The 14,074-nt window shown below is 44.0% G+C and overlaps 1 protein-coding gene across 19 annotated transcripts in view; it reads right to left on the minus strand.

Moving 5' to 3' along the window:
- Nucleotides 1-14,074, minus strand: part of Kiaa1217 (KIAA1217 ortholog) — an 806,709-nt gene that overhangs the window by 45,026 nt on the left and 747,609 nt on the right. The gene's annotated exons all lie outside the window — the stretch shown is intronic.

Below are 14,074 nucleotides of genomic sequence, written 5' to 3' on the forward strand. Positions count from 1 at the left end.
TAAGTCAGCTTGGCTGCACAAGTCTTTTTTGAATCCCAAATATAACATGAATAAAAAAATAAGGCAAATCCAGGGAATATAAGGGAAGTGCTATTCCCAGCATCAATCAGCCTCTTATTTTTCCAGCATTCCTCCCTGCGCTGGGTCTGTGTATGCAAGTAAGTGGCACCCATACTGCTAGAGGGCCACCCTCGCTGCCTTTGAGCAGACGGAAGAAAACCTTTTATGTCTGAGGAAATATTTTTAGCCAGTGAGTTCATTTATGTGACTTTTGATTCAAGTTTCACCTTTAATCTCTTTTGATTATGGACTTGTCTTTGTTATGAAGGAGGCCTCGTTGAGACTGGATTAGTTTCTTATCTTTGTATAGTTAAGAAAATTAATACCAATTAGGAATCAAGCAAACACAAAACTAAGTGGACACAGGAAATTCTTTATGGAGAACCCCAAAGGATATGTGCAAGCATACATGAGCCTGTGCATGCACACACGTGTGTACATGTGTATGCAAGGCAGAGGCCGATGCTGAGTGTCTTCTAGTCACTCTCCACCTTACTTTTTGAGTCTCTCAATCGCCTGTGAGCTCCTTCATTCAGTTAGGCTGGTGGCTAATGAGCTTGAAGGAGCAGCCTGTCTCCGCATCCTCAGTGATGGGATTAAAGAGGCACCCTGCCTGTTCTTATTTCTGTGCTGGGGATCTGAATTCAGGGCTGCACATTTGTGTGGCAATGAGTTATCTCCCAAGCCTCCAAAGAAGATGTTTCCAAAGATACAAGGAAGATACCAAGGAGCTGGCTGAAACCAGTTAAGCAAGCTAATGTGCATCAGAGTTCAGCCCTCCCCAGTCACTTCCCCATCATAACAAACAGTTGCAGAAGGCTGTAACAACCACAGAACGAGACCTCTATTCTGAGAGTACTAAGTGATCCCTAAATTCACTTCTGATTATAATCTTCTATGATTTGTTGCTGTTCCTCAGTGCTATCATTGGGGAGTTTGATCAATGAGTTTTCCATTTCTGGCCTCAGTTATCCTATTAGGGGCAATCTAAATAACCAAGACACCATTCTCAACTCTGGGAATAATTTAACTTCTCACTGAGGCAGCTGGACTTGTTGCGGGGATATGGATGGAGTTGGCAGTTGGAGTCTATTATCCATCTGTCCTCTGCTTCTGGAGCAAGCAGGAAGACTAGGTGTGTTTTGTCCTCCCTACTGTGGCTTCAGCCCTCTCAACGTGTCCCCTGATTCTGACTTTAGAATTATTTGGGAGGATCTGGGAGGCAATGGGGGGAGGGGCAACCATAATTAGAATACAGTATATGAAAAAGCTATTTTTAATTTTAAAAAGATGATCAAAAGAAAAAAGAAAAGCAAAAGTAAAAGAATTACTTGTCTTAAGTTGCCTTCCAAAGTCAGGAACCACCCCCATGTTTGTGGGTAGTCTAGCACAGGAAGCTGCCTTTCTGTCACATATCCATGTTAGTTTTCACATTGCTGTGACTAAATACTTGGTAAGAAGCAATTTAAAAGAGAGGCGATTTATTGTGTTTCATGGTTTGAGAAAGTACAGTCCCTGGTGTGAGAAAGGTCTATAGAACTCATGGTGGCAGGAGCACTCTGGGACTCCACACCTCTTGATAGAGTGGGACAGACAGGTGGCCAACAAGTCGGACTGGGATACAAGCCTTCAGCCCTAGCAACCCATTTCCTAAAGGTTAACAGCTTCTGAAACAGTGCCACCAGCTGGGGACCAAGGGTTCAAATCAAAGCCTTATTCCAACCGGCCATCTTTTTGTAGCTTTAAGATCCATTGGGACAACTCTTGTAGAAGCCTGACATTACAGATTCTTAAACACATTTCCTGTTATACTCTGACTGGTTCCAGCCTAGAATGTTTTTACTGTCTAGACCTAAAACTCTAAAATCCTCCTCAAGTCAATTGGCTTTCATTGTCTTTGGTTCCTTTGTTCATACAATCTAGCCCCTTCTCTGTATCCTCGCTTTTCCTTCTTGCTGTCAGCCATCACTACTGTCTGGACAGTCCTTGGGGGGGTTTCTTGTTCCATATGTTTTCTGAAGTTCAGACTGAATACACAGCTACTATTGTTACGGCCTATGTTGAGACAATACACCATGACGGGGAACATGTGTTGGAGAGCTCTTTGGTGGCATGATGACCAGGAAGACAGGTGGACGAGAAGGGAAGGGGCAAGGATCCTGATATCTCCTTCAAGGGTATGGTACACCCTAAATAACCTAACTTCACCTCTTTCCCTTGGCCCCAACTCCTTAAGGTTCCATCTCTTCCAACAACACTACAAGCAAGTCTCCACTTGTCTTTAGGGAACTGTTTAGATCTAAACTACAATAGTGCCTAGAGTAAGTATTACAATGCCCCCCACCCCCCCCACCCCCGTTGCCAATCCTGTCCAGAATCTCCTGCTTTTAGGCGCTTTTCCAGCCTTCCAGACCCCATGTTAGTCTGCTTTTACTTCCTGACGGTCTGAGGGCAACAAATGAGAAAAAATGGTCCCTGTGACACTTAAGCTTACAATGTCATCCTACATCTTACAGTCTTATAATGACATCCTACAATGTCATTTTCTGTTGGCTTCAAGGAGACAGGGTGAGGTGTCATCTCACTAGGCAGCCATGTTTTCCCAAGCCAGATGAAACACAGTGGTTAAGCCAAAGGCGTTAACTTGAGATGCACTGCATTTGACATTATTGCTGTTGTTGCTGTTACAGTGCTCAGGATTGAACCCAGGGCCTGCATGTCATCTCCAATTGCTCTACCACCAAGCTGCACCTGAGCCCTGCACTTACATCATGATGCACAAAAATACACACGGATGTGGGTAAGTCTGGCTTCAAAGCAAGGCTGGAGTCCTTTTGTGGATGAGGGTAGAAGGCACTTTATGCATGCTCCGAGGCACTGAGAAAATGAAAGTCTACAGTGGGATGTGAGGAGGAAATGCCAAAGTTGGTGGTGTACCTCTAGTTCTTAGCCCTTCTCAGACTAGAAACTGGCGATGACTGCTTTCCTCAAGGCCATGGAAGAGGATGATTATCAACTTCAAGTTCACCTTGGCAATGACTTTGGGTATAGGCACCATGACAGGAAATGGGGGAATCATGGCATATGAATGTTCTTTTTCTTAGTCTCAGGCTTCAGATGGCCTGGAGGGTGACACCGGAAGTTACACCCAAAATAGGATTCTGTGGTGTGCTTATGTCCTTGGCACTGTCCACAAAGAGCTCCCGGATGACCAGAAAGAAGTCAGTTAGAAATGCAGTCCCTCCTAAGATCTGGCACATGAGCCAAACACAGAAGCTGGAAGGAATGGGTGGGGCATACAAACTAACAGTTCTAGTGTGGGCGCTACAGCAAGGGCAGCAGTAGTAAGCCAACTAAACAATTCCAGCAAAAACATGGACTGGGAATCAATCTGGATTTGTGCTTTGACTTACATAGGTGTGACTTTTCTTCCCTCTACAAATCTATTGTGCAGGACAGTGTTCTAAGCACTGAAGACATAGAAGTAAGGTTTTACACACACACACACACACACACACACACACACACACACACACACACACACGAGGTGGAGAGTCAGAACATGTCTGGACTCCTGGCAGGACTAAGGAGTAGTCTGAGGAGCTACTGTGCCTACAGTGGAGTAAAAGAGGGAGGGCAATAGGAACCAATGCAGGCGTGATCTTTTTCTGGTCCCACCAAACCAGTTAAATTTTCAGAATGAAAGGGAGCCACTGGTTAAATAACTAAGGAAAGCAGGGTAAATTAGACTGGACCCAGTCTAGCTGAATGAAGAGCGTGTTCTACCCAGATGTGGGTCATTTTTAGGATCTTTGGCTCTGACTGTGAATGCATTGGTAGCTGAGGCGAGGGCATTCATGGGCTTGAATTTTAATTGGAGCCCATGCCTTCTCTGCTGAGAACAGCCCGAAGTAGATGGACTCGGAGTAGGGAGGCAGCTTAGAAAACCACAAATTAGTCGAGAACAGCCTCTCTCAACTGACGGCATTTGGGTGAAGTCCTGAGGCTGGAGAGGTGCCAGTCAGGAGGCTGTCTGTGGCAGTAAGCACCAGGCAGGCTCAACCACAAATGCACAGTCTTCAAAGACGACAAGTCCCTGCCAAGTGCAGACCCAGGGACCAGCACACATGCAGTGGCGTTCATCGTAGGGGATAACAAAGGTCTGCTAGGGTTTGGATCTTTAATGTCTTCCAAAGGCTGGTGTGTTAAAAGGTTCATCCCTAGCCTGGGGAGTGGAAACTTTAGGACGTTGTATCCAAAGGATGGAGGCTAGGTCATAGTGGGTATGCCCATGTGACCTTGGCTGCCATGAAATGTAGAGGGCTCTTGTGCCACTCACTCCCACCTTGATAAAGGTACAGCCACAGGCTCAAGGTGACAGGGCCAAGTGTATGCGGACTGAAATCTCTGAACCATGACTCATGAGCCCTTCCCCTTAGTAAGTTATATATCTTGGGTGTTTTGTGACTGTGATGGAAAGGGCATGCAAAGCTGAAGTTCCAATACTCAGAGGTCACACGGCTCTGGCATTGTTAATAGAGTTGCCCTTGGTCTCATCCACTACCTGGAAAGATATCTGAACTATAACTGGAGTCAGGATCCTAGAATTGAATGGCTTCTCAGTTAGGAGGAGCTTATTCAGCCCTCATAAGTCTTCTCTCCATTCTGGTTCAGTGATCCTGACATAAGGAGAGAGACAGAGACAGAGACAGAGACACAGAGAGAGAGAGAGTGAAAGAGAGATAGAGAGAGAGAGAGAGAGAGAGAGAGAGAGAGAGAGAGAGAGAGAGAGAGAGAGAGAGTGTGGTGTCAAGTCAGGCAAGTGGGTCAAAGCTCAGACACACCCAGGCCAGCACTCCCAAGGTGCACCATTTCTGAAACCCGATGGGATCTTCCCAGCACAGTAAATGCAGCCGGGAAGTACTCCCAGTAGTTAATCTATTTCACAGTTTACTTTCTGTGTAGGTTGCATTAGTTGGGACCTGAAAATAGCTCTAAGCCAGTGACATGACACAGTTGTCTCTTGGATCTGGGTGGCCAGCATAACAACATAGCTTGATGCTTTTATGCCCATAAGATTCTAATCGACCAGAGAACCTTCTGGGCCAAAGTGGTTTTTGCACCTATTTTAATTAGAACTGCACAGAATCCATGAGAGATGTGACCCCTCCATATCACAACAGACACCAAGTTTCAGCAAGGGAAGGTTTCTTCAAGAAACATGGCTATTTTCCCTGCAGAATACAGTGGCCTTAGCGTTCTTGCAATGGTGACACAGCCTGGGGTGAAGCGTTTCATTTCCTGTTGGCTCTGTCAGCCGCTCTAGCTACCACACCCTAGAGCAAGCCAACATGAAATCATCAATTTTGGATTTTCTTTTTCTTCCCTGAAGGGCATGCTTTGGAGTGGCATCTTATATATATATATATTTTAATACCGGTATAAACTGGTAAGAAGAGCTGTTCATTTCTGTTACAGAATATAATTTATCTTCCACAGACAAACAGTCTTGGAAGCTATGGAGAGATGGTCCTTGGGTGGTTGAGAAAATAAGATTCACTTTTTCTTTAACAGGATCTTCTGACACTGTCTACATTGAACTCAACTCCTGATCTCCGTGCCTCAGCATCCTGAGCTGCTGGGGTGACAGGAGTGCTTCCTGTGCCCGGATCCTACCTACTTTAGCAGTAAAGTCCTGTAGTGTGGACTCCAAAGAAATACAATGACTCAGGGCTGGGTGGTGGTGGCGGTGGTGGTGCACGCCTTTAATCTTAGTGCTCAGAGGCAAAGGCAGGCAGATATCTGAGTTGGAGGTCAGCCTGATCTACGGAGTAAGCTCCAAGGCAGCCAGGCCTACACTGAAAAACCTATCTCTAAAACCCAAATCAAACCAAACAAAACTAAACTAAACAAAAATGATGACAGAAAAAGAAGGAAGACATTTCCTATTTGTGCCCTATCTAAAGTTCTTATTGACTGTCACCTTTCTAGTCACTTGTGGGTGATAGTAGAGGTAGGGACCCTACTACATCTATTACAAGACAAACAATATCAAGGCATTCCGTTTTACTGGAATGGCTCCAGTTATCACGCTCTGGATGTTGTCAGGTTGCACGACAGTGGCCTCCAAGTACCCTTAAGCTCTGAGGGTGGACAAGGAGGACACGATTTGGCTCACAGCAGTACAGTGGTAAATAACTGATTTTTAAAAGACCTGCCATTTTTGGAAAGTTTAAATTAATGCTTAGACTTAGTTGTAGTTTTAAATCACATCATTCATGAAAAATAAAGCTAGAGTTTGAGTAAGGATAAATGTCATCTACTCGACCATCAATTGGAGAGACAATGACTTATAACAGAAGCTGAGATGTGGTGTGGGCATCACAAGGGCCTGAGCTACTTAGATGAGCCCTGCTTCTAGACTGGGGCAGTCATGCTGATTTCTGCAGCTTCAAGGAGGCTAGATCTGCCCCTAAGCCTTGACTCTTTGGAGAGGTTCTGGTTGGTGAGGAAATGAATTATCTGACTGTTAAATTGTTTAGGTGACTCCAGATTTCTTCCACGTGTCAGGCTCAAGACTTCTGATTGACAGCACCTCTTGAATATTCAAAAGTAATACAGTCATGTTTTAATTGGAACTAATTATTGACAGGTGACAGCTTTTCCTTTGGAGAAGTTGGTTTGTTTAAAGTAGCTCAGACTTCACAGCAGTCATTTTCTTCAGAGTATCTTTGAGGTAAATATGGGAAGGGCCATCTTCAGAGATCTGTTAGATGGTCAAACATGTTCATTAAAATCTGATGCCTGAGTTCAGTCTTTTATTGCATGGCTACCAAATATTTCTTACCTATGAGCTTATCTTCCTGGGAATGAGGTAATAATTCAACGTATCGGCACTTACTTGATTTCTTAGACTGGCAAAACATCCTATAATGATGTCATTTTATAGGTACTGTAATGGCAGAAATATAGCCAGTTTTGGATAAAGACCAGTTGGCCTTCTTTTTATTTCATCATATGCAGACCATAAATTCCAGACCATCTGAGGATTATCACGGAGCTCCCAGATGGGCCTGACTTAGGAAAGTGCGTTTCTGAATTCTTAGCAATTACAGTCTGTATCAGTGCTGTGGAATTAATTATGTACAAGCATTCCCCCCAATTATGGCAGGGTTGTAATTGAAAAGTTTACTTGTACTTTCATTGTTTAGGACTTGGGATAAGTGGCGGTTGGATTTCCAGCTGGCCCACAGAAGTCTCTTCACCCTGAAGCTTATTATTAGTCCTATGGTTCCACATTGTTTTCAAGGAAAAAAAAAACCATGTCCTCACTTCCCAGATGGACTCTGAAACACTGGAAAGAGATCTCCCCCATGGAGCTCAAGATGCAGAGAGGCACTGGGCTGGGCATGTCCTCCCCACTCCCTACTTTGCTAGAAGACTCTATCACTCTCTAGAAGACAGGAAAAGATCTCTCAAGCATCCCCAAAGCCAAAGCAAACCCCCAAATATTATGGCAGGTGTTCTTCCCAGATGGGTATGGAGGTTTGGGAGCCAGAGGGTTGCCGCACTTAAGCAGAACACAGCTTGGACGCGTATGTTAAGCTCTGAATGTTTTATGATTGTCTTCAAAGCTTATGGTCCTTGTGTATGAGACCCACATCTAAGCTCCTCTCTGGGTCCAGCAAAGCATCCTGTTTGCAGCCAAGTGCGTAAGAGTGCCTCAGTAAACACCCATTGATCCACAATTAGAGCCCTGTGGGAAAGCAGCTCCAACAAGCGCCCAGTTAGTCAGGCACCAGCAAGCATCACAACAGATGGTAATCCCGCCACACCTGGGGTGCTGGGGTGGTGGTGGTGGTGTCCCTCTGCCATGAAGCCCACTGCTCAGGTTCAGGGGAGTCTTAAACTGATGTCCTCAGCCAGCCCTGCCCTGCCTTTCTGTCCCAGGATGCACAACCTTGATGACTTTCCTGAAACAGTCTTGCTAGTGGCTTTGCTGCTCTATGTACCCCGAGTCAATTCCGTTCTGTGCTCACACTCGGTTTTATTTTCTCACCCTCTCCCCGTTCTAGCTTGTCATATTTTGTGCTCTTATATTGAAAAAATATGGCTGCCTGCCCCTTCAGGCAGCTGTTTCTCTCCTCTCTTCCTCCACAGCCCTCACCTGTGGCAGAGTGGTTTGCTCAAAGTAGGAACTCTTAGACACTCATGAACCCTGTGCGGAGTTATTGTCTTCATTTCACAAATGAGCAAATGGAGGCAGAGTAAGATCCCACTAATGTATCAGTGAAACCAACTGCTGATAAGTGTGGGAATTAATTTGAACCTAGGCACACTTTGAAGCCTAGAACGTAATCATTCACCATAAACAGCTGGTGGGCAAAAAACTTGAACTGATGGGAGTAACAGTGAGTTCTATCCCAATGCACCATTATTCAGGCACGGTAGCACTAGTTTTTAAACCCCGCATCTGGAAGCCTGAGGCAAGAGGGTTCGAGACCAGTCTAGGTATGTAGAGAAATCCTATTTTAGAAATGTATACTCGATACCAAATATTGTAAGATGCCAAATATTATAGAAATGTATACCCCAAGCCAAACCAACCAAATAAACTACAATATTGCTTTACCAAGAGGTAAAGGGCAGGACCAAGGTGATAATGGTTATAATCTGTATTTTAAGCCTGTCACCCAGACGTTTGTCAGGTTTCTTAGGTTTCACCAAGGGCAAAATGTCCCAATGGAGGCTTCTATCTTGGAGGTGGGGGTGAATACTTGAAATGTTTGGAGACAGGTTGGCTGTTCTCATAGGTCAGTGTTAGGGTACAGAATTTCCGGGGTGACTCACCTTCACTACCCCAGGGAAAAGGAAAGGAATGATCCTACAATTTTTTTAAAAAATCATGGTTCACTGCGCTCTGGCAGGAGAAAGCATTATTTAGAGGCTCTTCAGAAGATTTCCAGTCAAATGGATACTTTTAAATGCCACAAAACCAGATTTAAACTTTCATTCTGTCAGCTCCTAAGGCAACAACTCATCCTGTCCCTCAAAGCTACCAACACACTAAGATTTGGTCCTTGTATAATGAGAAAGTGATGAGAAGCAATTAGAAACAGACCCAAGGTATCAGCTAGTATGCAGGCTTTTCTCTGTGGGCGGGCACACACACACACACACACACACGTACGTTTTCTTCCCTCTTCTCCCTACCTGGACAAGGACCAGGGCTTTCGTTCTGCAAGTCTAGGGTGCCTAAGCAACTCTAACCAGGTGCCATGTTGCTTCTCTTTCTGTAGACTCAAGGTGCAGATAGAGCTAGACTTTGCTCCTCGGTGTGAATCTTTCCTACTCTGATGAATGTATCTGTTCTGGCTGCAGAACAATGTTAAAATGGGATCTCAGCTCCAGTTCATTGAGCATGAAGAACCATATTCCATTCAAAGGGTTCTGTTATGCATTTAGAGGGGTGGCCATTAGTGACTCTGCAATGAGCACCTTTGAATTTTGAGTGTTATTTCTAAAAGAAATGCTTTAGAGATTATATGATCCAAGCTATAATAGAAAATAGTGAAAACACTAATATCTTAAAGTTTTACAATTCTTCCGGCCTGTTTTATGTGACATGGTCAGAGGTAATGATGCTGTTTAATGAAGTGATTTTATAACCAAGGGGAGCCCCATGCTCTAACCGTCTGTCCCACAGTCTCCTCACAAGTCTCTTATAGATGCTTGCACCCAGTTTTCCTTTTTGGAGTCCCAGCAGAAGGGGTTGTCTAGGCAAAGCCACCAAAATATGCAAAGTGATCTTTCTAGAAGCTCAGATACAAGCAGGCTGCTAGGGGACAACTCAAACGCCCATGGGCTCCGTGGAAGGAGAACACCACCATCAGATAGATCACACCATTCCTGCCGACCCTCATCAGCTATTTGCTGAAGGGTCTTCAAAAACAGCAGAGATGCTGACTCCAAGAGAACGAGGCACATGACTGAGTATAAGAATCGAGATTAAATGACGCAGGGTTTAGCATTTCATTTCTATGTCAACAGAGCTGTTATAGAATCATATTCCTTCAAAGGAGCTGCCACGGACCGACCGCTCCTAGCACACATGTGAGAGAAAGGATTCTTCTCTCCGCTTTCTGATGGCCTGCAGCTTTTTGGGCTGTTACACTCAAGTGCTCTTAGGAACCGTACGGGACTCCTGCAGCACTCAGGGGAAAGCTCAGCAACCCACAGCTCTAGCCCCTGTGTTTTGTCAGCTCACTTAGATGTAAAATCTCACTTTGAGACTCGCAAAGAAAAAGCACTCTCATGTATTTGCTCTTAATATTATGAAATGGCAACAAAAATTGGCTTGGCATTTTATACCCCATACTCATGAAGTTACACTTTAAGGGGGCTGAACATGCTTTAAAAATACTATCCAGATTAAATATTTCTTAAATAACATCATGACCTAAGTGAGACTGCAGCATATAATTTTGCGCTTTGGTAATTGTTCCTGGTGTTTGTCTTTGGTATTTTTTTTTCCATTGACATAGTATTCGGATGCACTTTTTTGAAAAAAATAAATTCTACCAAGAATGTTCTCTCCTTTTCCCATTTCTATGTAATTGTGTTAATATACCAGCTAGGGCAGTTATACTTTAAATGGCATGCATATATTTAGCAGTATAATTATGCAAATTCTGCCATGTTTATGATTGTGAATGTCCTTTGGGAGCAGCTACTTAGCATCCAGTCCTAAAATGATTTTTGAAGGATTCTGCTTGCAATGTTCAGAACTCACTTCTCTCAGTTCCTCCGCTGTGGGAAGGTGGGCGCATTGCTGTCAATTGCTCTTGGCTACTATAGTAGACACACATGCATGAATACAGCCTTCCTTCCTCTTGATATGGGGATGAATGCAGAGCCTTGCAAATGCTAAGCAAGGGCTCTGGTGCTGAGCTGTGTCCTCATTATTGAAGATAAGGTCTCACTATGTGGCTGGGGCTGGTCTTGCCCTAGAGTCCTCCTGTCTTAGACTCTCGGGTATTGGGATTATGGGTGTTTGCCAACATGCCTGGCAAGAGGTACAGATCTTTTACTAGACTGAGCCATTTTATAGCAGAACCAACTTAACATCCCTGTTCCTCAGTTTCTGTATCTGTGAAATGGAGTAAAGCAAGTACATATCTTAGCAATTGTTCTGACAGTTCTGTCCCATGATATATGAAGGATACTTATTGCAGGGCTCGTCTCAAAGAGGTCCCTGTACATGACAGATGTGCACAAGTTGCATTTCAGCACAGGTGCTGCATTTCAGCTGGGTCATCACTATTTATGAATTCTGAATCAGTGAGGACAGGCACAATGCCTTTTCTTAGCAGAGGCTCAAAATGCAGATGGCGTGTGTGCCCGTTAAGGTCTTTGGTGTGTGTGTGTGTGTTTGTAGGACTATGGATGTCTGTGTGGTATCTCTGTGCATGCTGGCTAGTTTGGGATTTTTGTTGTTGTTTTTTTCAACTTGGCACAAGCCAGGGTCATCTGGGTAGAGAGAACCTCAATTGAAAAACTGTCTCCAACACTCAAGAGATAGATGGCTCAGCCATCAAAGGTAAAAGAAAATATCTCCATTTAGTAGCTTGTACTCAAGCCTGTGGGGCATTTTCTTGATTAGTGGTTAATGTGGGATGGCCCAGTCACTGGGGTCAGTAAATCCCCTGGGCAGTTGTTCTGGGTAGCATAGGAGAGCAGAGTGAGCAGCATTCCTCATGGCCTCTGCTTTCATTTTGCCTGTTCTGAGTTTCTGGTCTGACTTCCCTCAGTGATGGACTATGACCCGGGAGTGTAGGATGAAATAAACTCTTTCCTCCCCAAGTTGCTTTGGTCATGGTGTTTATCACAGAAATAGAAATGTAACTGGGACAGTGTGTATACGTGAATGTGTTTGCTTAGAACACATTTTGTGTGTCTGTATATGTCTATGTGCTTTATGTGAGCAAGTGCCCCTGTGGGGTGCCTGTGTTTATTTCTATGTATATATGTCTGTAGTGTACATATGATTGCATGTATGTGCATACATGTATTTACAGGTCTGATATGTGCTATGTATATATGTGCGTAATGTAAGATCTGTGGAAGAATGTGTGTGTACAGTACTAATCTGCCCACAAACATACAAACACTCCAGCCGTAATTTCTGGAGATAAGTTATTTAAATCAGGATTCAATTCACCTAGGCAGGATGTATGAAGTCAAATTCTTCCTTTGTTATTTCACGTTTGGTAAAGGGAAGAACACGAAAATGTAAAATTACAGTATCATAGTCATCTGTCATAACACAGTGGCGACAATGACGCCATGTTTTGGGTGTGCGCCTATCTTTTCTAGTTAATTTTTCTAATATTTTCTATTCTAGATATAACATAACATGAATTTTATGAAAATGTTTTATAACATGTAAAGAAGAAATCTATCGACTTCTTTTGAGATTTGAAAAAACGAAGTCAAAGAGGTTGGCAAATCCTTTTATACAAGGGAGTGAAAATCCAACAGGGACATTGGCAAATGGATAGTGAATGTCCTTTAAGATGTTAGTCAGGAAGCCACACATGGAACACTCTGCACATCCTCAAAAGCTGTGGTTTTTGTTGTTGTTTGTTTGACGGGATTTTTATTTTTATTTTATTTTACTTTAGTTTGGTTTTTCCAGACAGGGTTTCTCTGCATTGTTTTGGAGCCTGTCCTGGAACTCACTCTGTAGACCAGGCTGGCCTCAGACTCACAGAGATTTGCCTGCCTTTGCCTCCCGAGTGCTGAGATTAAAGGTGTGGCCACCAACACCCGGCTCCTGACTGGATTTTTAATATGGGTTTCATAGGCTGACTTTGATCTTGCAGCAATCCTTATGCCTCAGTGTCTTGAGTGCTGGGATTACAGAATGTCCACCATACCCATTACCAAATCTCTCAACAAATAGGGCTAAGTGACTCTGTGGGCAGGGCACTTGTGGCATCAGCATCAATGATACCACACTATGTGGTGGTTTGAATGAGAAAGGCCCCTAAATATTTCAACAGTTGGTCCCCTGTTGGGGGCCAAGTTAGGGATCCTGTAGGAGGTGGGGCGAGGTGGAGAGGTAGAGGTGGGGGTAGGGGTAGGGATAAGCGTAGGGGTAGGGGTAGGAGTAGGAGTAGGGGTAGGGGGGATGGGATTTGAGAGTTCACAGACTCGCCCCGCCTCCAGTTCTCACATTGTGTGTGGCTAAGATGTGGTCTCAGCCTGCTGCTACCACATTTTCCCCATCATTTGGGACATCTAGCCCTCTACTGCCATAAACTAAAATAAGATCTTTCTTTTATAGGTCGCTTTCAGCCATGACATTTTATAACAGGAACAGAAAAATAACATACAGAGAATGATGACTCTGTTGATAAAATGTACCCAGAATCTAGCATGGGAACAATGCCACGTGATGGTGGTAAATCAGGCTTTTGGTCCTCTGTTCCCCTCAAGGCACCTATGGAGTGGTGGTAGCATGGTGGAAAGGTAGGGAGGGTGCATTCTGGTTCTCAACCTTATATATACTCTAGAAGCAGATTCACCATATCTGCTCAGGGCTCAGTACTAGCTCTAAGCTCTACCTTTTGCTTAGGTCTACATTCTCAAGCCAGTTAGACAGTTGCCATTTTACCAACAGAGAGAAAAGGATTTTGTTCTTGCACTAATGACTCCAAAATGTTCATGCTCATTCCTGTTCCGTTCTGTGATCTTTCTGCCATGAGATTCTTATGACTGAACAAATAGGGACAACCTCACATGATAAAATTCTGCTGGAGGCGACAGGGTTTTGGACTGATTTGGGTGTGAAAACAGTAAGTTAGGAAGAGTTCACATTCCATTCACAAGTTTGGACTTCTTATAAGGTTATATAATAGTGTGCAATGGAACCATTTTTAGTGAGGAACCGTAGTTCTAAGCAGGTTCTGAGCAATTTAGTATCTGATTCTTGTATTTTATCCTTTTGGAG

Source organism: Mesocricetus auratus, unplaced genomic scaffold, assembly GCF_017639785.1.
Source record: "Mesocricetus auratus isolate SY011 unplaced genomic scaffold, BCM_Maur_2.0 Super-Scaffold_100013, whole genome shotgun sequence".
NCBI lineage: Eukaryota > Metazoa > Chordata > Mammalia > Rodentia > Cricetidae > Mesocricetus > Mesocricetus auratus.